Source organism: Embiotoca jacksoni, unplaced genomic scaffold, assembly GCF_022577435.1.
Source record: "Embiotoca jacksoni isolate LCO1_2020_lvr unplaced genomic scaffold, fEmbJac1.0.p SCAF_25, whole genome shotgun sequence".
In the NCBI taxonomy this organism is placed as follows: Eukaryota; Metazoa; Chordata; class Actinopteri; family Embiotocidae; genus Embiotoca; species Embiotoca jacksoni.
This window is the reverse complement of record NW_027185376.1, coordinates 6,618,637-6,644,093: the sequence shown is the minus strand read 5'-3', so window position 1 is coordinate 6,644,093 and position 25,457 is coordinate 6,618,637. Positions and strand designations below refer to the sequence as shown.

Genomic DNA, 25,457 nt, shown 5'->3' with positions numbered 1-25,457 from the left:
CGCAGGAGAAAACTCTTTAAACGCACATCAAGAGCGGCTTATTAGCTGCTCTTCCTGCATGATTTCCTAATTATACCCAATATATCTCATTACAGAACTGTAACTACAAACATGTCTGTAAATTTCTTATCTTTTACCACACGTGGGACACCATTTCACACACGTAGTTATATTTTACATAATGTAATCTGTGCAACACCGCAGGGAAGAAAAACACCTATTTTGCAATGTTACTGAGAAGAACCAGGAATGCTAGAAATCAGTTTTCAGATGGGGGATACATACATGATGAAAACTCACGATGCACAGTTGGCTCAAAGGTTCCCTTCGTTGGCCAAACACATGGGTTTAATCGTAATATAATTTAGTTTCTGCAATGCAAAATACAGTTATTAAGCTGCCAACTGCTCCGCTGCATTCACCAACTACTTCTTTTAGAGTGGTCTTGTTTTCTACAGTAGGTCAGAGGGGACAAATGTGACTTCTCATGGCCACTGTAGACACATTTGCAAAAATTTTTAGTTGGCTGCAATCTACGACCTCACCACTAGATGCCAGTAAATCCTTCGCCGCTCCTTTAAGAGCCGGACGGCCAAACAATGAGCTATAATTGATCATAAAGCCGAGCTGAGCTGCAGCTTGTCAATTCTCTGTAATTTCAGCACCGTCAGCCACATATTAAGAACTGTTTTGACATTATCGTTGAAAAAGTTGGTAAACCTGATTATAGTCGCTTAGACTCAGCGATGTGAGCCCTTCTTCCACCCTCACCACCGTCTGTATTTACAGTACGACGGTCTGCTGTGACAACCCTGTCAAGATGATGCAGCTCTGCTTTCCTTCCAACGGCCGCTTGCAAATCATTTAAAACAAACATAACTTTTGGCTGCCATATTTTCAGCCCCTGTGTTAAAATTACATTAGTGTGTCAGTGTGCAAAGAAAGTGCGGAAGACACAATGACTCGCGGACCCATTTACAGCCACTTCGATTAAGACTTGTTTGGCGAAAAGCAACAACAACAGGCGTAGGTTGATAAAACTGTTCAGTACAATACAGTTAACGCAATCAAAGCGTCAGCTAAATAATACAGTTAACGCAATCAAAGCGTCAGCTAAATCAAAAAAAATTATATCTCTGTGTATCCATAAAAATACATAATGTTCAGATCAAACTATCGGAACGACTTTCATGCAGCCGTTTGTTGCTATATAAACAAAATAGCCTCAACATGCTTGATCTTTCCTATTAGAGGACCTCCCCCCCCCATCCCCCCCCCACCACACCCCCGAGTGTAAAACAGAATGTATTCTGTCAATAGAATATCTGCAAATGTCAAAGCGGCTTAAATCAAACAGCTTATTGAAATTTCAATGCGACTGTATGGCTGACTCTAATGAGGTAAGAAAAGAACAGCGTCTCTCTGACTGTGCAGCAGTCCGACCAATTATCAGACTTCCCTGCTGCTGAACCATGGGAGAAAGTCCATAGGTGATGGTGGCGAGATCGAGGGGAGGCCACGTTGTTTAAGTGAGAGAGAACAGATAATGGACTTGGAGCTCCCCCCCCCCCCCCTCAGTTTCCCACCCCTGACGCTCTCAGAGAAGACAAGGGCTTGGTGTTTCTGGCTGACAATCTTCAGAGAGCCGGGCGTGTGATTTGACTGTACGTGTCAAAAGAGAGTTTGATTGTCTTTGGGAATGTTTTATTCATCGCACGGGGCTCGGTTTGCTGCTGCTTACCTTCCTTATTTATCTATTTTTTTCTTTTCTGATTTGCTGGCAAAACAAGTCTGTCAGACGACATAATACGGGATAAGCAGCAACTTGCATATGGTTAAAAAAAAATAAAATAAAGATGATAGTCACATTGGTTTTTCACCGCTAACGCCTTCGAACAAACATTTGCTCAGTCATCGTCGTCAATTTTGATGGAAATACTCCCAAACTGATTCAACATCTCCCACCCTCAGTTTCCTCACATCGCTGCCGGATCAAATTTTCATGAAGAACTGCAAATGTACGAGCCGGCGTGATGTATTAATCGGACACGGCATCAATATTGTAAGTTCTGGTGCCCGGCAGTTTGTTTTCTTTTACCTGTCAGCCGCAGTGGAAGTTTACTGTGGAGCATTTCTTTTCATTTTTTTTGTGTGAATTTGGCTCATTTTAGTCGGCGATGCCCAATTATAAGCCAACCGGGGCTTGTAAACAAAAATCACATGGACTCACATGTGGCTTGATAATTGGACAAAGTTCTGGTAACCTGTCATCCTGCCAGGTTAGAGATTTGGTGGGTTCTGCGGGGGGTACACGGCAGGTGGTCGGGAAAATAACCCTTGATTTGACTCCCTGTAGCATCCCTGTCACTGATCATTATTGAATCCTTTTACTGCGGCTTCTCTACTCTGGTGTTAATACCAGTTAGCAGCACATAGAAGAAGGAGCTGAATATAAACTCGCCCCTCAGTTCATCTGTCTCCGCTCGGCTCTCTGGGCATGACGAAACGCCGGCCAACAGATGCCAATATGTGCCTCTTCATTCCGATAAACTCTCTCTGTCTGAGCTTGTTTATGTGGTCTGGATATCCTTCTTTTTCCAAAAACAAGCTCTGCCGCAGTTTCCCTTTGAATAGACTGCGACCTAGCGTTTGTTTTTTTTTCCCTCCAGGGTGGTTATTTCCTGCCACTCGGGTTTCAATGACATCGTCCTCACCTGCTCAAGTAAACCGAGCCGAGAATGACCGCGACTAGTTAAGACCTGAGCAGTGACAGCGCGGGGTGGGAGGGTGGGAGGGGGGTGGGGGGGGGGTGGACCAAAAGCCTGAATCGAGCCTCCGGGTCACACAGGAATCAAAGAGCGGTTATTCCAAAACAATTCCCCGTGTGAGAGTCGAGAATGGGGAGTGGGGGGGGGGGGGGGGGGGGGGGGGGGGGGGGCAGGCCTGCTGCTTTTGTCAGTCAGGCAACGAACGGCGGTGAGTGGAGGTCGTGGAAGAGCAAGAGATGACTGATTCATGGTCTGGCTCGCAGGCTGCGTGCGGACATGTGCGCCTGTGTGTGTGTGTGTGTGTGTGTGTGTGTGTGTGTGTGTGTGTGTGTGTGTGTGTGTGTGTGTGTGTGTGTGTGTGTGTGTGTGTGCGCGTGTGCCCTGCAGGACACACAGTGGATGACAGATTGGCAAGGCCACGGATGGGCCAGGCTCCATCAGCACCGCAGGCTGCTGTGATGTGTCCATTCTCCCTTCACTCACCGCCGCCGACCGGACCAGAGCTGTCTCTGTGATCGCCTCGTACGTGCCCGCTGTGTCTCGTTGTCTCTTTTCCAGCTTTACGAGCGTTGTTGTTTCAAAAAAAAAAAATTAGAGCCACGCAGTCGCTGCAATCGCCAAGTGCGATAAAGGTGGAGGTTTGTCTTGGCGGCTGCAGAACCCCGTCGGCGGGCCAACGCCGGAAAACGAGAAACACGGGGACGCGGCAGCTGTGTTGCGTGAGCGTTTCTTTTCTCCGCCTGCGTGCGTGTTGGGAAACGTTCACGGGTATTTCTGCCCACATTTTGTGCGGCGGGGCACCGTGGGGAGGGGGGGGGGGGGGGGGGGGCTGAACGAGATGACAGGAAGGCCTGACAATTAGTCACAACGAAAGCTGCCGGATTGTGGAACAATTTGCTTAAAGAAAGCAGGATAACAACACGAGTGTCATTTCAAAACCTCCTGTAAATGAATTTCCTCACCGTGAGCTGGATGATGATGCATCACGTTGTATTCTGCATGTCAGGATTAGTTCCACGTCTGTTCCTGTAACCGACATGTATGGATTCAAATGTGTATTTATTTTCACGCATTGATTCGCCATTTTTTGCCTCTCTGTGAACTTTTATTTTCACCGAACCCGCTCCTCTCTTTGTTATCACAGCTCACACGTTGCAGGGTTGATGAACTTTTATTTTAAGTGTTGATTGGAGATTTTTTTTTTTTTTTTTTAACAATCAAACTATTCTTTGACGATGGCGGGCTTTACCTACGGCAAACACTCGGGAGACGAACCGCGCGCAGATTATTCAGCGGCGTATTGTTTAACTGGAGATGATTGGATATGTACGTGTGCAGGAAGGATTCGTTCTCATCCCCCACCTTTTTTTTTTTTTTTTTTTTTTTTCCCAAAGCAAAGAGTTGAGTCCAACCTCCTCTTCATCGTCTCTGACAGATTATGACTGATGAAGCGGAGAAGCTAACAAGCCCGGCGCCTCGCTGACAGCACCCTCCATCCTCTACTTGTCAGTGTCAGGTAACCATTTCCCAAGTGCCACCTTCAATTACTTCGGATATTGCTAATGATTATACATTGTGTGCGAATTGCAAATGTGTGCCAAGAAGTTTGGCAATATAAAAGCGCGAGTCGGTCGTAGCATGACTAATGATGTTCCAAATGAAGGGTTGGACTTCAATGAGCGTCTTAAAGAGCAGAAGAGATTTTAATTACTCATCTGTCTGCGCAGCCTGCACGACCTTCAGTCAAGACCTGGACAGAAGTCAATTACGGCGATGATGTGCTCGCTCCGCGTTCGGTCGTACACCTCGTGAGCGGGGCCGGACCTTGGAAAATGGCAGATTGTCAAAGGTCGTTATAATATTAATCTGAAGGTCGAAAAAAAAGAAAAAAGAAAGTTTGAAATCAACTGTGCGGTGAAACAGTCAGACTGAGTCGTACGGAAAAAAGGCCAATGGTGTTGAAGTTTTTTCTTTTTTTTCCTTTTGATTTATTACCCTCACTTAAGCTGCGAGCAATTTGCGTCAAGTAAAAATAAAGAAAGCCGGTCGAACGACAGTCTAAGCTGTGTAATTGTTCCCTCGTACGTCCATTTTTTTTTTTTTTTAATCAGCCACTTTTTTGTCTGTTTATTCCAGCGTTTCGAGTGGAGAGCAGCACCAACAAACACGCCGACTCTCTGCGGCTTCGCCACCCGCAGCTGCAGCAGAGAGAGAGAGAGCGAGAAAGAGAGAGAGAGAGGGAGGGAGAGAGAGAGAGAGAGGGAGAGAGAGAGAGAGAGAGAGAGAGAGAGAGAGAGCTGTTTTTACTCAGGAAGTCGCTCGCTTGAAGTCTATTTGTCTTTTGTAATTACCATTCAATAAAGGAAAGCCCTTGATATTTATCCTGGGTGCTCAATGAAACCAATCATTTGTAGTTAACATAAACACAGACTCCATGTTTTTTAACATTTTGTGTTTTTTTTTTTTACTTCGAGATTCAGACGCGGGGGGTCTGTGCCTCGCCGAGACGGCAGCTCGCCTCTGAAGTTAAAAAAAACACAGCGGCCCAAAAAAGGAGCCGGCCGGGCCCCATCTGTGGCCGCGACCCCCTCGGAGAGCGAGGCCGCGACCTCATCCCGCAGTTCAGAGGGAGAGGGAATCTTGCCAGGGTGGCGCCCCCGCTGAGGACCGCATCATGTGCATCATTGGTTAAAGGATTGTCCGGGTCAAAGGAAACAGGGAGACTTGGGGGACCTCGCCGCCAGGCTGATGGCACCGAGGCAGCACGTGGCTTTGATTTGATGGAGTGGGAGCGGAGTGTCGGAGAGGAAAACACAAATCAAGTTTGTTTCATGTAACTTTTCTTTATCTGTGTCGACCGTGCGGGTCAGCGGCCTGCATGATACGACTCGTGTTCTTCACGAGCATCACGCTGCGCCACTTAAAAAGAGCTCCGAGGATGAGGCCGAGGTGTTTGGATAAGGACTTTGCATCACGGTTTCTTTTTTTTTTTTTTCCCTCCGGTGGGTGTCACTCAACGTGGGAGTTATCGAACCTCGCCAGTTCATGTCAAGCTGGAAAAAAAAAAAAAAAAAAAAAACTGCTGAAAACTAAGAGAGATAAACTTTAGATCGGGGGGGTGAAAAAGGCACGACGTGCTCTAGACAGGCTGTAGAGCTCAGTGTGCAGCATCCATCAATACCTTGCACTGACACGTATACATCCTATGCTCTCTACCCCCGCGTTGTTGAATGTGCCTCGACACCGGCCGACTATCTGGGCTTTTATCTCGCTGACATGCCTTTGCCACTGACATTTACATGAAAGCTATAGGCCTGGCTGGGAATAATCTGCACTGATAGGAAATGTCTCGTAGCTGCAGGAGAAAAAAAATAAAAAATTATAAAATAAAAAAGAGTTGGAGTGCCGGGCATGTCTCCAGTCTGCAGCCCGGTGCATCACAGAAGTGCTTCTGGATGCAGTAACACTGTGTGTATAGGAGTGCCTGTATACAGCATAGAGATACAATCACAGATAAAAACTACTGGGCTGCACACAGCAGAAGGGAAAGATCCACAAGATACAGAAACGCTTCTTCTATGGAAATATGTGTTCACAAGAAAGATACATGGAAGTTATCCCTGTAATTTATTTTGGATTTTTTTTTTTCCTATTCACAAAGTGCAGTGCTGTATACACAAAACCTGCAGTCGCTACTCGGTTGTGAACACCCAATATTTAACCCCTTTTGGATAAATCTCAAGGAGTATGCTTTTTGTAAATACTCTAAAATGATCAAATATAGAAGAGAAATAAATAAAAGTGGATTGACAAATGTGACTTTTAGAGATCCATTAGGATCTGAGATTTGCCAATTAGTTGGTTTTTAAGTACAATGACTGACGTTGCTGGTAGAACACTCTGAGGCACTCAGCAGCCATCGTGGGAACAAAATGACAGCTCACGACAGCAAAGGCAAGCTGTTATTACTCCGAGGAATGAGAGACTGTCTTGAAAAGAAATAGGAAACAGAAAAAAATAAATCTTAAAGTATCTTTGAGCGATATGGCTTTTTGCCATCAAAAGCATCAAGAAACACAGAGGAAAAAAAAAAAAAAGGGCCTGGCAGACCAAAATCGACAACAAAATCAAACAACAAGTTCATCAGCTGCTCCAGTCGGGGTAAGACAAGCCAGCCGACATCAAGGCACCGCCGAGCGAGAGTCAACACCACAAATTCAACTGCGGCGAGGACTTAAGAAGCAGTGCTGCCGGGTCATGTTGCGGCTCAGGAACCTTTATTAAGCCATCAGAGCAGGGTTAAGAGGCTCACTCGGGCTAAGACACGTAAACACTGGACTGCTGAAGGGCGGAAAAAAAGGTATTGTGGACTGATAAATCCAAGTTTGACATTTTGAGTTCATTAGGCAGTTTAGCTCTACCTCATTTCCTCCCCCCCCCCCCCCCCCTCCAAAAAAATAAAATAAAAATAAAAATAAAAAATCCAACTTCACTTTTGTGTACGTTTCTAGTTCATAGTATTTGTCAGGTTTTACTCCAACAAATATAGGCTACTAAAAAAACTTTTGACGGGCGGTGCACAAATGCATAAAAACATGAGGAATCACAGCGAGGGGAAAACATCACTAATTAGCTTCCTGGTCAACGCAGGAGTTGGCATGGCAACCAATAAAGCAGCAGAAGCCACGCTTAATGGGAAATATTAGCAGAGATGGAATACTTCTTTGACCAATTAGATTGTGCGGCTGTGGCGTAGGGCCGTATTATATAACGTATCTATTATGTAAATGTGTAGCCACCATGAACAGAGATGAGGAGTCGGATCTTTTCTGACCGGGCGTTAGCGCGGCAACACATCGTCTCCGACGCTTTCTCAACACCCTAAAAGAGTCCGAGGGGCAGACGGAGCAGCTCTCCGACGGACTACGTTTTCCCTGAGCGGAAAGAAGCCGCCGGCGTCGAGAAGTGAAGCAAGGAAAACAAAATAGCGACACAAAACAAATGTTTATGAATGATGAACGAGAGAGCTTTCAGGATTAGAAGTGCTGCTTAATAAGGAAAGCGCTTTGTGTGTATTCGTCGGCACCGAGGCCAACAAAACTTTTCTTCACCTCATTTATCTTGAATAAAAATCCCCCCCCCTCCAACCTCCTCAATAATCATAATTGTAAAATCCCCCCCCCTCCAACCTCCTCAATAATCATAATTGTTCAAAATTGGTGGAAAATTAATCTGGCAACACGTCTGTATGAATAAATTCTGTCATTACTACCTCATAAGGGAACTGAATGAGGGAATTTAGACTGCATCATAATCCAATCAGCTCATTAATTCTCACAAATGTCTTTTATTCCGCTGTTGCAGGGGAACATGTGTGACTGAATCAATCGCACTCACGCTCCCAATATGTGATGTTCTTCACATCAAATTATCAGAGCGCACAACTCCTTTCAAGAGTCGAACAAACAGAACATTTTAAGCAACAGAGGACTCGTTCTGACTCGTTATAAAAAGGTTTAATCTGTGATTTTCTAACCATTTAAAGATAAAAAAAAAAAAAAACTATTCATTTGCTTTGCCATTACATCTGCTAATAGTTTCTATAGAAGAGCTGATTGGCTGTGTATAGTTGGGTGTACAAAGCTATGGATTGTGACACTGAAGATGAAGATTAATGTCCTTCCTCCTACGTCTGTGAGCTCGCGTTACTAAAAGACTCGTTGAGGGAAGATTGTGGTTTTTCGTCAAATATCAAAAAAAGGCCATTAAGGTCATGTGATGAATCAAATTACCGTCCACTGTTTAAAACTGTTTAAAGCAAATTTACAAAACGTATTTTGTCAGGTTTTTTTTTTAGGTACACCTTTCTAAAAGTAAAGCAGTCTAATATAATTAGCGTTCGGTCAAAACGTTGTGGTATTGTTGGCTTGCCCATTCAACAAGTCACATAAAATTCAAAGTCAAGAATTTGTTTTCACAATGTTTTCAAGGTTTTGTTCGCTAAAGTCGCTCCTTGTGATCCTTTTTCTGGCCGGTCTGTCTGAAAATAATAATTAGTTAGAAAATAAGCTTCAAAAAGACGTGTTTTTGGGGGCGTGTCTATTTGATTGAGAGCGAGTTTTGAAGTTGTGTTTTGTTTTGCTTGAAATGCCAATCCCTAGTATGTTCAGTATATAATAAACAAAACCTTAGCAGCACTATTTTTTCCCCAGAAAAACATATTTGCAACCATGAATTACTTGAATATGAACATAATATCTTCATCACAGGTTTGGTTTACAAACCTCACTTTCATTTTAGCATCGGGTTCACAGTTGTTTTGTGGATTGTACCTTTAAAATCTAAAAAAAAAAGCTCATGTAAGTGACAGGATGAGAGATTTTTCTTCACCGTCACGTCACCACAGTTCCAGAAAATCCTTCCGACCAGCTAAATTGTACTGAAACAAGCACGATTACCTCAAACTCGTGAAAATATATTTTTCGCGTTTGATGCAACAAATAATGCCGTTAAAATGGAAAAGCGTTTTGCGACGTTGGCATCCGCCGCAGTAAAACCCAGAGATGTGTCACTAAAGGGACCTTCTTTGTCATTTTGAGATATAGCAGGGAAGAAAAAGGAGGACAGAATATGTCATTTTCAGGTAGAGGGGTTTTGAGGCAGAACCTATTCATCCTGACCTACATAGGATGGGTCGTCTGGAGCGAGGTTAACGCTCCAGCACCCCTTTCCAAGCGTCATGGGATCATTAGTATCCTTTGCTGTGGCAGCGCGGAGCTCTTTTTGATGCCTCTGTCTCAGATGAAACTACACTGGGGGGCGGCCCATTTTTCAAGGCCTCTTTGAAAGAGGCCATTTCCATTTCGGAGGAAGACTCTTCCTCTTCTTCTTCCTCTCTCTCTCTCTCTCTCTCTCTCTCTGGTTGAGTGCAGAAATTAGATGAGGAGGAAATTGGAGCGGGGTCAGCGCTCTGCGTCGATGGCGTCGCTGTCATCCTCGCCGGGGGAGCCGTCACCTCGACAATAAGTGAGCCACATCGCGGGAAGATTAGAATATATTTTAACAATGCGGGGACTCCGCTGGAAGACGAGGTAATAGAGGGGATGACAGGAAACCATCGGTTCAGCCTGGTGATAAAACAAATCGCTGACAGGTGGCAGGAAAGTGGCGCTTCGTTCATTATCCGGCTTAAAACAACAGCACTTATGTGGATCTATTCCATTTAACGTATGGCCCGTAAACATTGTCTTCATATACTGTCATTCCCAATGAATGTTGTAACTTCTGCTCAATGAATTTTTGTTCATGGCGACATGAAGTATTGATTTATAGATGACGATAACCCACAGCGGTGTCTGCATATCCCCACAGCGTTTTGCTCGAGAGTCCTCTGCCACATATAGACACAACTTCACCACAACTTCGATTTCTTTTTTCTTTTTTTCTTTTCTGATACGAGTTTGAAATTTCGCTCAGGCTTCAGATTGACTGCGACATTTGAGAATGTAGGGCGAAACAAGGCCTTGAAATTTAATAAGCTGCAGCGGTTTTCATTTGCATGAATGCCACTGGAAGCGACTGGCACGGCCTGTCCTTGCAGCATTGTAAAGGCTTTATTGAAAGCAGCGGTGCCTTGCTCAATCCATTTCTACACCCATTATCCATTTATGTTCCTTGGGACCAAATGTTAACTTGATTACACATAATCTCACGGTAACCTCTTCTAATTTCTCTCCCTGCTTTCCTCGCTTGTATATATTTTATTTTTTTCCTCTCTGCCCCCGCGCACCGTGTTTGTGTCACTTCACCCTCCTCGGCTTTGGAGTGTCGGTGCCACAAAATTTTCGTCTTCAGCTCTCTCCTCAACGAGCCTCTCGGATTTCCTCCAGTGCTGTCTTTTTCTCTCCTCTGCCACTTCCCAGGCTGATTCAGGGCTCTTTACAGTTATTCTGTCTCTCACAGTCTGTCACCGGGATCTCGGTTGTAAAAAGGCGAGATCTTGCCATCTAATTGCACACGCTCTCGGTGCTGCAACGGGAAAAAGCGAACCGGCCCTCCTCTTTTGTCTTTCTTTGCCTGCTACTGCCGGAGAGTTTTACAGCGCACTTTAGTTCTGAACGCTTTCATACGAATAAACGGTTCTTTTCCACTCACGTCTGCATGCTGGTATAAACAGCTAAAGTCTTCTAAGGTATTAAAGCTCATAGTGGTCGATTCTGCGGGATTGTTAATGCCAATGTTAAGTGCCAGTGCAGAGGCGTGACCTTTAGTGTGCGTGTCAAACAGGAAGGGTAAGACATTCTTCTTTGGCACTGGAACGTGTTTCATTCGGTCTCAAAAAGCAAAGTTTGGCCGTGAACATTTCCGAAGTTGGCAACTTCTCGTGGTGACATATTGCCTCCCCGAACCAATCACAAGTGACCGAAGCATCCTATCCCGTCACTTTCAGTCAACACGCAGAATGGAAATGTTTGAGAGGGACCGCGGTACATCCTTCCTCATTCTGTCAAAGGCCCTGTGTGTGAAAGATTTAACACACATACTCCAGATTGCATCCAATTTTCCCTGGGATTGTCTACACTTCAAGACGTGCTATCAGACGAATTTGAAACCTCATGAGAGCCATTCAGTCAAGAATTGCGGTACTTGTTCTTGACCGCGTAATTTTTGAGCCAAGATATAAGTATGTCACCCACGCAACAGAACCAAGATACTCCAATTTGATCACATTCAGACACCAAAAACTTTTATAACAACTTACCCCTTACAATGCTGAGACTGTAGCAAGGTGCCAACGTCTTTACAAGATTTAAGAAGTTTGATTAAATGATACCCATCTTTGCACCACACCTTTTCTTTGCATTGGTTATCGACAAGTGGGCGTTGATTGGCAGCTTTTATGGGCATTTTTTTGGGGCTGTGGAAACCTGACTGCAACAGAGGCCTGTCAATCAAACACACTTGGTGATATTGCAGCTTAAGGGACTTCCTCAATGGCTTCATTTTTCAGACCCGGAAGCTACGTCCGCTTTTAAATACAGTCTAACTAAAACACAAATGGCTTGAATAAAACACACTATTTTGCTGCTTTACAGCATTTGCTGGGTACAGTAGGAAAAAAACGCAGGCACACAAGTGGTTGTTTGGTTGTGTTGTTTCATTTCCACTTCATGAGCAGGACCAACAGTTATATTACAATTAAACACGGCTCGGTAGACAGCAGAAGCGTAGCCGGGCTAACAAACAAAAAGAGTGCTTCTTACTAAAAATCCAAATTTAACTGCAACAAAAAAACAAAAACAAATCCAAAGAAACGGGATCACAGCACCGGCAGCATCGTGTGACTGACAGGTGATTTGTGCAAAGTGCAGTGCAGAAGCATCACAGCAATGAGCACTCAGCACCAAAGATAAAAATAACAGAAGCATGCAGACTACCACTCTTTCTTCTCGCTGCACACTGTAGTCTGAAATAATAAGAAAAAAAAGCATCCAGCAGCAAGAATAAATAAAAGATGGAGAGGGTCTTTAATAGTTCTGATTCCACTCTAAATCATCTCCTTTAGAGTTTTTTGTTTGTTCTAACCAACTGTAGCACAAACAACAAAGAACGGCTTCCTGTTTATTCTGGTCAGTCATGCTACGCGACCCCCCCCCCACACACACACATACACACACTCACACATCAGGCGAGTTTACTGCTCCTCTACATCCCATAAAACTCCCTCCCCCTCCCCCAAACAACCCCCCCCCCCCCTCCCCTCGTTCTCACGACTCGGCACCTTTGGGCCGCCGGCTCTCACTCGCGCTCAGCTCCCATTTCCGTCGGTTCGTGTCCCGCCAATGTTATTGTGACACTCGACTTCCATTACAGCCCCATCAGAGCCTCGGCCCAGTGTGTCACTCAGGAGGAGGACGAGGAAATTGCTGCTCACCCTTCACCCCTGTCCTCACTGAGATAGATAGATAGAGATATAGAGATATAGAGATATAGAGATATACAGATATAGATAGATAGCTCGATAGATAGAGATAGAGATAGATAGATAGATAGAGATATACTGTATATAGATAGACAGACAGACAGACAGATAGACAGGCAGACAGACAGACAGACAGACAGATAGATAGATAGATAGATAGATAGATAGATAGATAGATAGATAGATAGACAGACAGACAGATTAAAGAGCATAGTTTTTGCTTGTCCTTAAATTCTACAACTGAATAATTAAAATCCAGGTTCAACGCATGCTTTCGGAAACAAAACACTTTGTGTTTGTGCGCCCATGTGAGTCTAATGAAACACTGTAATCCAAAGGCGTGTGTCTTTCTCCGGAGGTACACACTTCCTGGCAGGGAGACACGGCTCCTCTCTTAACATTGTTTCAGTATTACACTCTAACAATTCAGATTTTTTTTTTTTTTACTCAGACTCCACAGAGACCCGGTGGCTGGAAAAACTTGGATTGCCTTCTATTTTTGGAGCTCGCCAAAATGACCTCTAATTTCACAGTTTTATCAAATATACTGTAGGCGGGAAGAGTGAGAGAGATGGAGAGGCAGGGAGAGAAAATTGAGATGAAAAATAAGCAGATGAAAACGGGGTGTAGCTGAATTACTGTACGGCTGCTTTTTTTTTTTTTTTTTTTTTTTTTTTAAATAAAGAATCAAAATCTATTGCCACCACCAGAAATAATGCGACACCAGCGGCTTCCGCAACAGATGTCAGAAAGCATTCCCGTGGCTGCGTGCAGACGCAGTTAAAACAAGCTTGTCAATTTATAGCCGCCATGATGAAAATCTTTTTGCGATCCGGAGAGTTTAGCGGCGGGCCGCAGAGAGGCGTTGGTGGAAAACTTCTTGCACGTGGAGGCCATGTGCATGTGGTTGACGCACCCTAAATCATGGCAAACGATTTTAATAAAAAGAATCATTGTTGTATACTTGCAATTAGGCTACATTGCGCGCACAGATTGTTCAGTTTGAACACAATGCCCCCCCCCCCCCCGCCCCCCGATCCCCTCGAACACACGGAAGATGGATTTTCAATAAACAATAGTTTGTGTGAAAATCCAGATAACGCTTTGCAACTGAATGGCAGATGAGTTATTATTAGACAATATGGAAACAGTCCTTCTCCTTGCAGCTGCAGCAGACAGTACAAGGCCCTTGTCATTGTCCAGGAGTCAGGTGCAAGGAATGGAAAAATAGAAGAAATTAAACATAAATCAGATTTCCTTCTCCGTGCCCCGGAGAAACCAGCTGCTCTGCAGGAAGTTTCAGAAATATTTCTTTCATTCTGCACTGGCGTGCCCATAATTCAGTGCTCCTCCTTGAACCTCTCCATGGTAGGAATTCACAAACACAGCCTGCTCCTTTATTATTTCTGAAGGAGGGTTGCAAAAGAAGAGAGAGGCACGCAGAGGAGCGAGGGAGATGATCCGTTTACCAGAATACCAAAGACGAACGCTTTTTGTGCTCAGAAATCAAACTCCGTACGGGGTTCGGAGAAGTTCATCAGAAGGACCGATTCAGACAGTCACGTTTGTTTTGAAAAGAGCGGCAGGTCTAATGGTCAGCTGCTGGCTGTGTTTACTGGTTTTGTTTGGCTGTGCGTGTCGTTTTAGGGAAGATTGTCTATGGATTCTTAAATGAGGGGGTGCTCAGCTGTTTCATGAAAGTTATAGAGGAACAATAATTAACCAGCCGTGTGGCCTGGGAGTCTATTGTCAGCAGATGGGAAGTGTTCATGCTGCAGTACTATTGGAAAACATTATTTTCTAATCTATCCGGCGGAGCAAGGAGGAGCTACACGACAATGACGATGTTGCCGTGTCACTTTTGGCCTTTTCCTGAAAGAATCGCTGCCCCTGATGGAAAAAAGGTTCAAAAACACGCCTCAAAAAAAAAAAATCCCACCTGGCGGGTCATCTGCCCACGTTATCTAATGTGATCTAATCTCCCGGTTTTCCTCCTGTGGCAGGGGACACGTGGGCAGACAGCTAAACACGTCAGGGATATTGGATGTGTTATGGTGCTGTTTGCTGGAGGTGTCTTCCTCAACTTTGCCTCGGACTCTGATGAGCTGAGGGACCGTTATTCCCCAGGTGATTCTGCCTGAGATTAACTCTGCCGATTCCCAGCGTGTCATTTCCTCGTGTGTGTGTTTAGCAGCAGAACCGGTAATCTCGCACAAGAATTGGTAAGGTTTTATTTTATTTATTTATTTTGTTTGTACATGGGAGCTTGTTTTTTTGGAGATATCGTTTCTCTTTCCGCTGTATTCCTATGTAAAAAAAAAAACAAAAAAAACTTTGTGGTCCTACATTGTTTTTCTGTCCCGATGCAATCTTGAGACTCTTTTTATTTATTTATTTCAAAGTACCAGTGACAAGTTTGAGGAGAGATAAGAGGTTTCACCAGCAATTGTGCGAAAGGATGCTACACAATATTATTCCGTCAGAAGAACGGAGACTGAAACGCTGCCTTGAATCTGCAGTCTGAATTATCTGCTGAATAGAATTGGCATTGTCATGTCTTGTGTTTGGGGATGACTGCACACAGTGAGCAGTATTAGCAGTTATAGATACTCATACTCAAAGCGAGGCAAGTTTATTTGTACAGCCCCGTTCAACAAGGCAATTCCACGGCGGTTGCATTTAATCTGAAGTGAAAGTAGATAATACATTTTTTTTTTTTTTTTGGGAACAATTTTGTGGAGGGCTGCGAGAAGACCAACAGGCCAATAAAGGAAGTATTCTGACAAATTTGTGAATAATTTAGTAAAAAATTAAAAAAATTTTTTTTTTTTTTTTTTTTTTTTTTGATATTTTAATTATTTAAATTAAAAGTGATCGGAGCGTCACCTTTGCAGTATAAACAAAACAAAAGGCTGAGTCATGGGGGCAGCTACGGCGAGCTGCAGCATAAACAAAAGATAATTAATTTCCCTCGCTTGTTGCTTGTGAGATTAATTATTCAAAGAGACCTGGAGGCTGAATAACACGATAACATGATGATACATGTTTCTCTATCAGAAACATGATATTTCACATAAATAATCCCCGAGTCTTAACTGCGTAGGAAACATTTATGCAGTGATTTGTTTTATTAGAATAAAACAAACAAAACCAGCTATTATTTTTTTTAATTATTTTTTTTTAGCTGGATAGCATTTTGGTCACATGTCCTCCTGCCAGGTGCTGATTGGAAGAGATCCGACTCTCGGATCTTTCCGCTAAGCACGGCGGGTCCTGTCTGGGCTCCTTCGCTGTAATTTACCTCCCGCGAGAGTAAAGTCGTCGTCTTTTGAATGCGCGCTCGGTATGATTGCTTTACTGCAGCTCACTCGTAAAGATAACCCCCCCGCCCCCCCTAAACCCCCAGCCTGGGAGCGACAGACTTTTTCCTCTGAGGCTCTGATGGATGGCTGGCATTATTTTTATCACTGTAACATGATCAGCCCGTGCGCCCTCCGTCTGTGTGGCGTGTGAGGCCGGCTAACATAACTGCAAATATACAACCATGTAATATTTCATACTGTACACGTGAAATTGGAGGTGAAAGATCATTTACTGTATTAAATATGCATGACTTATTGGGGGGGGGGGATCTACTGCATACAACCATCAGTCATGTCTCACACGAGCAGGAGTGCCTGGTTTACAGCCAGTGCAGTGAATTCACCTCGCAATGATTTACACTAATATCAGAGTATTTAGTGAAAATCAAACCGCTATATTGTGCTTGGGATTTTTTTTTTCTTGTAGACTTTATTCTTTTTTTTTTTTTTAAAAGCTGTTTTTGTTCAATTTTTAATTTTTTTTTGATAAGCGCTTAAAATGCATGAAAATACACGCGGGTCATAACACTCAAAATTAGGCTAATTTGAGATTATTTCCCCTGCCTCTAAAGCTTAGAAGGTATAACTAGAGGGCTCTAACAAATAAATTATGAAATGCCTGCAGTTTTTTTTTCTGATAGAGATAAAGCTGATACAATATTAAATCCTTCCCAAATTAGTGGCGGATGTATAATTCAGGAGGTGGTGAACATCAGCTGGGCTGAAAGCAGGCACTAATGAGATGTGGGCGAACTGCATCTGAGGTAACTGCCCTCGTCTGTCTCTCTCTTCGTCCCACTTCCTGTCTCGCTCTGTCTCTTTCTCTCCTTCTTCTGTTTTTTTTTTTTTTTTTTTTTTTTTTTTATTGGACCCGAATCAACCGCCCCACAACACCCATAAACACAAATATGCTGTAGGCCTCGCGCCCGGCGCCGAACGGGACGCTGAACACATGGCGTGGCACAACAAAGACAGTTTCATCAGCGGCAGAGCCAAGCGTAGTGCCACAGACATTTTTATTTTTTATTTTTTTATTTTATGACACCTTGTGCTCTTTGCCATTTCCCCACATTGTTGTGATATCACCGGATTAACCATCTGAAAAGGACAATGCAAACATTGCGTTTAGCCTCAGCACATATAACAAGACATTTTTCTCTCAGTCTTTCTTTGCTTTTTTTCACACCACTGATGGAAGCTTGGTCGAATGCTTGCTGTGTCACATGCAGCACTTTGTGGCTATGAAGTTTTGGTCTGTAATTCAACACTGGTTTTGCTCCTGTTTGCTTATTTACTATCATCAACATTTGAAAATGTTAAGAAAAACTGCGTTACGTTTCGTTTTCGGCAGATTTCTATATTACATAGTTTAGGTGAATGTATTCTACTCTACCTCCACTTTTTGATAAATGATTTCTACATCATGATGGATTTTGGGTCGCGCATGATACTACTTCATGCGCTGGTTTGCTGAATTCCACTAAATGGCCAAAGTATGAGTATATCCTAACATGACATCGACGTGTAACCACTATTGACAAATATCTGCTTCTCTACTCTACTTCTTTCCATCAGAATATAAAAACCCGGCTGCAGGATTTGTTCCCATTCATTCCCGAGAGCCGCCTACTATTTTTGGACGATAAAGCTTTGCCGGCTCTTGAGGTTCCAGTTCATTCCAGAGGTGATGGATGGGGTGGAGGTCAGGGCTCTGTGCAGCCGAGTCAAGTTCCTCTACACCAAACCAGCAAATCATGTTCTAACAGAGAAGCCTTTGTGTGACTGTGGCTGCAGAGGCGGACGGACACCAGTGTTGAAAATGTCACACATTTAATACTGTGTCGTAACCATGGGATTTCCCACATTCTGCATCAAAATCAATGTGCGATCAGAAAGTTCAGAGGTCGTTGTTTTTGTGCAGGAACGAAGCGCAGCACAGTGATATGCATGGAGCAGAGGGAAGCTATAACTTTGGTGAGTAAGAATTCCAAATTACGGGACTATTAAACATCAGCATCTGGATGATACACGTTTTTGTGACCACTGGTACGTGAATATTTGTGATTTCCTGAAACGTGAGAGGAGAAACATCAGATTTTGGGTCACATTTTTGTGGCACAAAGTCTTTAACACGTCTGCTTACAGCCAAGTGTTCCTGAGCCAATGCAGTGATTTCCACTGATTCCTCTTCTCCACTGTGAGCAGGCGTGTTGTCATGTTGGAGAAGCCTGTTGCCATGGCGCCACAGTTTAGGTGGTTTGCAGCGAATGTTTTCCACTCAGACGCCTCAGATGTTCCCAGTGGAACTCGGTGTTGACAGTCTGACTCTGGGGGACGAATTCACGGTGACACAACCCACGCGGTGTCTCCTGACCTGACGCGCCTTCTTCGGTCTTGGACGGTGAAACTCCGCCCCCTCTTGAAACATGAATGTCACTCAGAACACCTCGCCCGGCTCGTCTCCTCATCACCGTAGACTTTCTGAAGCTTTTCAAGGACTCTGTTGACTAAATTGGATGGACGCTCTCTGCTTAAGTCATTGATGAAATTGCACATAGATGTTCACGTACCCGTACACAGATGCTGACGTTGATCAAGCGACTTAACTTGGAAGACTGACTCATGAAAGTTTCTGCTCCGTGCACGTTACCGTGTTGGGTACCGTTAGCGTGCAACATGAACAGTTTCTGAACTTTTCAAATTGCACCTCGTATATACAGTAAAGGTCTTTGCCCAAATAATCAGAAACAGCTCCGGCCATCGACCAAGTGACAAACAACAACAGTATTGTAAAGGCATTCCTCAAATTTAAGGATGCAACGCAGTTTATCTGCACTACCGGTGCTTGGAATATCATTACTTACACGTCTGACATACCAAACACGAACAACATCTCCTCAGAAGTACGTGCGATTTGACTGTGAGTACATTTTGCTGAGCGAACGATCCGCATATCCTTCATTGCAGCTCATTGACATTGAGTTCCCTTCTCGACAAATCTCCACAGCGGCATCGTCATTGTCTGACACATAAAGGCCTCCTCAACATAATGGTGACACGACACAATGCGGTTTCATATTGTTATCTCACCGCACAATGGCTACTGAGAAATACTGCGTGTATTGTGTAGGTCGCAGTTGTCTTTTTTTTCAACACAGGTGCCACTCATCGCCTACCGTCTCGCTGTGGGTAACATTCGCCACATTTGGTGACCTCATACAGAAAGACTAGTTAATATCTGTTATTTTGTGTCGTTGCATTGATTGTTCTCGGGAAATTTGAGTATTGAGTATTATTTTTACATCACTAATGATAACCTATCCACCCAAAAATATTAAAAAGCATATCGGTAGCAGCTTGTAAACAGTAAGGACATTTAAAACCACTCCATTAAGAGGTAAAAGTGAACAGAAGTGCACTGAAAATGTGGCAAAAATCTCTTAACGCATTACAAATTGCATGTATGTGCAATTACAGCAAGTACCGTGGGTCAAACTGGAATCAGCATCATGGTCTGTAAATTGTGACGGATGGTTACGACGTGCAGATCGGAGGGTGTGGGCGTTTTAACAGTGTTGCCATGTTCCCAGATCTTAGCCAGTGAATGAAATGTTGGTATTACTGATAGAAAAAAGGTCCAAATGGTAATAAAGCAGGAGTTACCTTTAATTAAGCGTATAGAGTTCATGAAAAGACTGCTCACTGTATAACTGAATTGTATACTGCAGGGTAAAGGTGTTGTAAAGGTGTGTCTATTGTCCGCGGGGTAAAAATATTACATTAGTGACGACAGCAGCGTTAACCTTCATCTTAACCCTCGTGTGGTGTTCGGGTCTGTGGGACCCGTTTTCATTTTTGATCAAAAGAAAAATTATACGATTAATTATTTTTTTCAAACTGAGACTCATTGGCCTTGGCTCGTTTTCTGTGAAGAACATATATCAGAACGCATTTTCAATGACCACACACCGTACACCCCCCTACACATTTATATTACATACAGGATGTTTGGGTCCACTTGACCCGCGGCTAATAAAAGTGTGGAAATCGTAGGTCCTCCTGTCTGGGCCTGCTGTTGGTGTGTGTGTGTGTGTGTGTGTGTGTGTGTGTGTGTGTGTGTGTGTGTGTGAGTGTGAGTGTGAGTTTTGTGTTTCTGCTCCTGCCGTTCCACACAAGTGTGCAACTTAGCTGAACAATTCAAGCACCGACACCTTCCTGCTCTCACATTCCCAAACATTTTACCCTTTGTCTTGCAGGAACCAATCTTTATTTGGTCATACTCTATCCCGGCTGCAAATTGGGGGCGGGACACAATAAATATAGCTTTGTCAGTGTGGTTCCTTGTCACAACTGACCAGGATGGCCAAAAGATTCTCTGCTCAGAGGGCCTTGCAATTGATTTTGGAAGAGAGAGAAGCTTTTGATGATGATGTAGAGGAAGAGGTTTCACAATGTGAGGATCACATTTCTGAAAATTCAGAGTCTGACAGTGACTTTGAAGAAGAGGATGAGATTGAGCATCGGCTAGTTCCAAAAGGAAGACGAGCCACAGGACCAGCCCGTCAGCAGCCAGCTCCAGGACCAGAACAAGCCTGTCATCAGGTAGCAAGTGAAGAAATATGGATGCCAAAAAATGTTGAAATTGAATGGTCTTCTTGCCCAAGAAATGAGCCTCCCCGCATGGCTGCCAATGTGATAAAGATTCAACCAGGGCCAACACGGATGGCAGTTTCTCATCAAGTCTTCTTTTGAGCTTTTCATCTCAGATTCCATCCAGAAAATGATTCTGGATTGCACTCATTTAGAAGGAAGGTGTGTTTTTGTAGAGAGGTGGAAGAAGATGGACCAAACCAATTTACATGCCTACTTTGGGGTTCTTATCCTTGCTGGAGTTTTCAGGTCTAAAGGGGAATCCACAGAGTCCCTGTGGGATGCAGAAACTGGCAGAGAACTTTTCCGTGCAACAATGTCTCTGGAAAACTTCCACATAATTTCCAGATTATCCACTTTGATAACCGAGACGACAGACCAGCTTGACGACAGAGAGACAAGTTAGCTGCCATCAGGACAGTGTGGGACAAGTGGGTGCACCGCCTCCCCCTGTTTTACAACCCTGGGCCTAATCTCACCATTGATGAGCAGCTGATGCCATTTAGGGGCTGCTGCCCCTTTAAGCAGTATATACTGTACCATCGAAACCTGCAAAATATGGTACAAAGATCTGGGCTGCCTGTGATGCCACTTCCTCATATGCTGGGAACTTACAAGTCTACACGGGGAAGCCTGATGGAGGAGCCCCTGAGAAAAATCAAGGAATGAGAGTTGTCCTGTACATGACTCAGGGACTCAGTGGACACAACATCACATGCAACAGTTTTTTTTTACCTCGTATGAGCTGGGACAGGAGCTCCTAAAGAGGAAGCTGACCATGGTGGGAACGATACGGAAAAACAAGTTTGAGCTCCGACCCCAACTGCTGACTACAAAGAACAGGCCTGTCAACTCTTCCAAGTTTGTGTACACGGCTGACACATCCCTGGTATCCTGTGTGCCAAAGAAAGGCAAGAATGTGGTACTCATGAGTACACTGCACACATTTTATTAAAAAACAAACAAAAAACTAGTACCACTTTAAAACATAAATGTGATCTAACAAAGGTAAAGGGCAAATATTTACCATATATGCTGTTTATATTACTTGTAATTGGGATGAAGTAAACTTCTGTTGAGTATTTTAACTTAAAATTGTTTGATTGTGTTGAATTAAAAACCTCAAAATGCAGCGGGTCCACCAGAGCCAAGAACACTGGCTGAATAACAAAAATATGAACACAACACAAGGCTTAAATACACAAAAAAAATCAAAACAAGACATCTCCAACCTTCATCATTGCACTGCCGGCTTTCACAGACTCTGTTCTTGTTTAGATAAAAGTTGGAGAGACCCGGGGAAGCTTTAAAAGCTGTCATTAACTTCTCACCCTCTTTGCTCTCGCCAGGCAGAGAGTTATGGCCACAAAACAAAAATTGCCTCCGCACAGAAATAGAAAAATGCCGGAATTTAGCCGGTCGTTGACGTCTGCTTAGCGAGAAAAGTTCAGCTCCGGTCCAACTCTTCTCGGCCAACGAGCTCGTTGACTGTCTGCATGTTAGCCAGAGGTCCCCCGACTCTCAGCTCTGTAGGACGTGTTGACTCGTTGTTCCCTGCACTTTCAGCGCGGAGTCACGGGGAACGAACCGGGGAAAAAAGCCACTTCAGGACTCGGCATTGTCCAAAATTTAATTACGACCACTAACAACATCGTCATTTCATCAGTCAAATAGTGACACCATTAAGTGTTCTTTGGGCTTCGAATGTTGTTTCTGCCCATTGGTCAGCGTATCACAAGTTAATAGATGATTTTTTTTTTTTTCCTATTGGAGTCTCACTTTTCTTTCCTTTTCTTTTTTTTTTTTTTTTTTCTTTTTTTTTTTACCTCAAGCTGGTGCACGGTTGAATAATTTATAAGTAGCATATAATCTGTAAAAATAGCCCCTGATAAAATGTGTAGGCATCAATAGAGGTGGCCGATGCACTGCAGGGAAACATATTAACAATTAACTTTAGCAACTGTTGCAGAAATTATCACCTTAAGGGACCATATGGGTCTACATGGCAGAGGCAGCTGCGGAGCTTAACTAAGTACATTTACCCAAGTCACTGTATTCAGATAAATATTTAAGTACCTCTACTTCGCTCCAGTATTTCCACATTCAGCAACTTTAGCATCCCACGCCTGCAGTTACTCTGCATTTTCATGCAACATCATTATCTCAGGGGAAGACCCTAATGGAGTCAGTTTATCTGCATTTGAACCACCTATATTCATTTAACGTGAGATTTAGTGTGCTCACAAATGCTAAATCAGGATAGCACTATGCTGTTTAGCAAATAGGTTCTGAATCGAGACCTTTATGCTGTGCCGGACAAACATCTTCATGATTAATAGGCAATTTGTGCCAAAGGATTTGACTTCTCTCTACAGCTCTGTTCAAAGACAGGAAAAGTCCAAACTATACAGCACACACAGCATAACTGCTGGATTATCTTTTATTAAAATAAAACCGACTGCACACTTTGGTTTTCTGCAGTGAAGATCGGCACTGCAGAGAATTTACAGCACGCATAGTTCAAGACTGAACTAACGGCAAAAAATGCACCATCAAATACGAGGAGATGCGTTCACTGACACGCAGCCTTCACATTTCTCCCGCGTGACAATGCTGCATTATGCAAGATATCTTCGACCTTTAAAGATAAACACGTGGCCACTTTTTATACAGTTTAATAGGTTTTACAGCAAGAAAAGAACAAGAACAAATGTTGTGTTTACTGCTCTTAAAACCAACTCCTGTTTTTATATATATATATATACACACACTACAGGAGCAGAGAAATAACCCTTTCTACTTCCACAGTTTTATGTCACTACATTTATTTTACAGCTCCAGTGAGGCAGGATTTTGCATGAAAAACTTATGACAGGCTGATAAAATGTATCTCAGATTGCTTCACTTAAATAACGGTTTGAGAATTTACCAACAAAAAATTCAGCAAATATTCCTTCTCAACCACTCAGATTTAATTCGTGACACTTCGATGGATCGATATCCACTACAAGCTACAGCTGTCCAGAGAAGTTTCAACACAAGCCTTGTCCATCCTAACACACCTGACAACATATCATTAGACAACGTCACCCAACACTTGTATATTCAAATAATACACACACACACACGCACATGCACACGCACACACACACCCCCCGCCCCCACCTCCGCCTAATGTAGTCAGTGGATTTAACATTGAGGCACAACACGGGTTTGGTACTGCGACTAATGCTACTTTTTAAAGTACATCCACAAGCGCCCTCTGCACTGCTGCACCTTGGAACTGCCCTGCACTAGTAGGCAACAATTTCAGCAATTCATGCCATAATGTTAAATTATCCACTGGTAATCAAGGCTGATGTCATGCAATTTTTTTTTTCTAGAAAGGGTCACGTGATTAAGCCACGACGAATCAGGGAAGGACAAGTCACGACGAATCAGGGAGCAAACGTGGGTTTCTCCGTCACTCATAATAGTTCGAGACTTTAACTTTTCGTGTCAATACTTTCAAGACTTTTACTGAAGGAGTATTTTTACAGTAACAGTGAAGAGTTGTCTGTGTTAAACCAGGAGCTTTTAAATGCAACAATAAATAAACCAAACAAACGAAATGTAAATCAAGTTATCAATCATTTGTTTCCACTCATGAGTATTAAAATACATTTGGAAAGTAATGCCAACTGTATGTCTGAAGTTTCAAGCTCCAGTATCTCAAATCTGCTCTTATGTTAATGCATGCCTTCTGGGCAAACTTTTACAAATTAATAGAGAAACTTTGCTGCAGTTATAACTATGCAGAATTGTTCAAAAACAAGTAGGCCTGTTACTTTATAGCCAAATGCTTTGTAAAAGTTGCTATTTCTATATTTCAATCTGGCTAATAAGATGTTCTAAATAGCTGCGCTGATGCCAAAAAGGCGGAAGAAACATCTGTCGATTCTCCCTGTTGTTTCCTCGTGTCTGTAAAACTCACAAACCCTCCTCAAACTGAAAGTTAACAATACGCTCAACAAACAGCCGCGGATCCTGTCCAAAGTGTCCTTGAACAAGCCTCTGCAGCCCCGCCCGCTCTCAGGACGAGCGTTGGATAAATTCCCTTAAATGCAAAAGCATACCGGTTTTACACTCAAATCAGATGCAGCAAAAATTATGAAATTGTACCATGTGGGAGCAATATTTTGGAGCCTATTATTTGTGTTGAGGAGCCGAGCTCGTTCATTTGTTCTTCTGCTCAGAAACACTGGAATTGACATGAAAACAGAAGCAATTAACATTCAGTAAATTGGCCGGTGATCGTCATCATCTATGCCAATAAATTGTAATTTTACTTGATCCGCTGCCCTCCACCACACATACACACACACACACACACACACACACACACACACACACACACACACACACACACACACACACTCAGATGTCTAACAATTAAAAAGCTCTGTGAGGCATCGGACCGGCCTGTGTTTTGGGTTTAAAATGAGTCAGATATATCACAAATTTAGAGCTCCTAGTTGAGTGATTGGGCTTATCGGGGGTACTGCCTGCTTGGTTTATTGCAATACATTCCCTCACCATCCATCACCTGTTGGCACCGCTGATTATCCCGGCAAAAGATAATTACACGGCGTGGCGCTGCACTGCAGAGAGAGAGAGAGACTAACAGTTATTTGACCACCTGAACAACAACTGTGG

At 43.4% G+C, this 25,457-nt stretch overlaps 1 pseudogene; it reads left to right on the top strand.

Moving 5' to 3' along the window:
- The first annotated feature begins 20,471 nt into the window (after positions 1-20,471).
- On the top strand, positions 20,472-21,717 carry LOC138204252 (piggyBac transposable element-derived protein 4-like; annotated as a pseudogene).
- Positions 21,718-25,457: the final 3,740 nt, after the last annotated feature.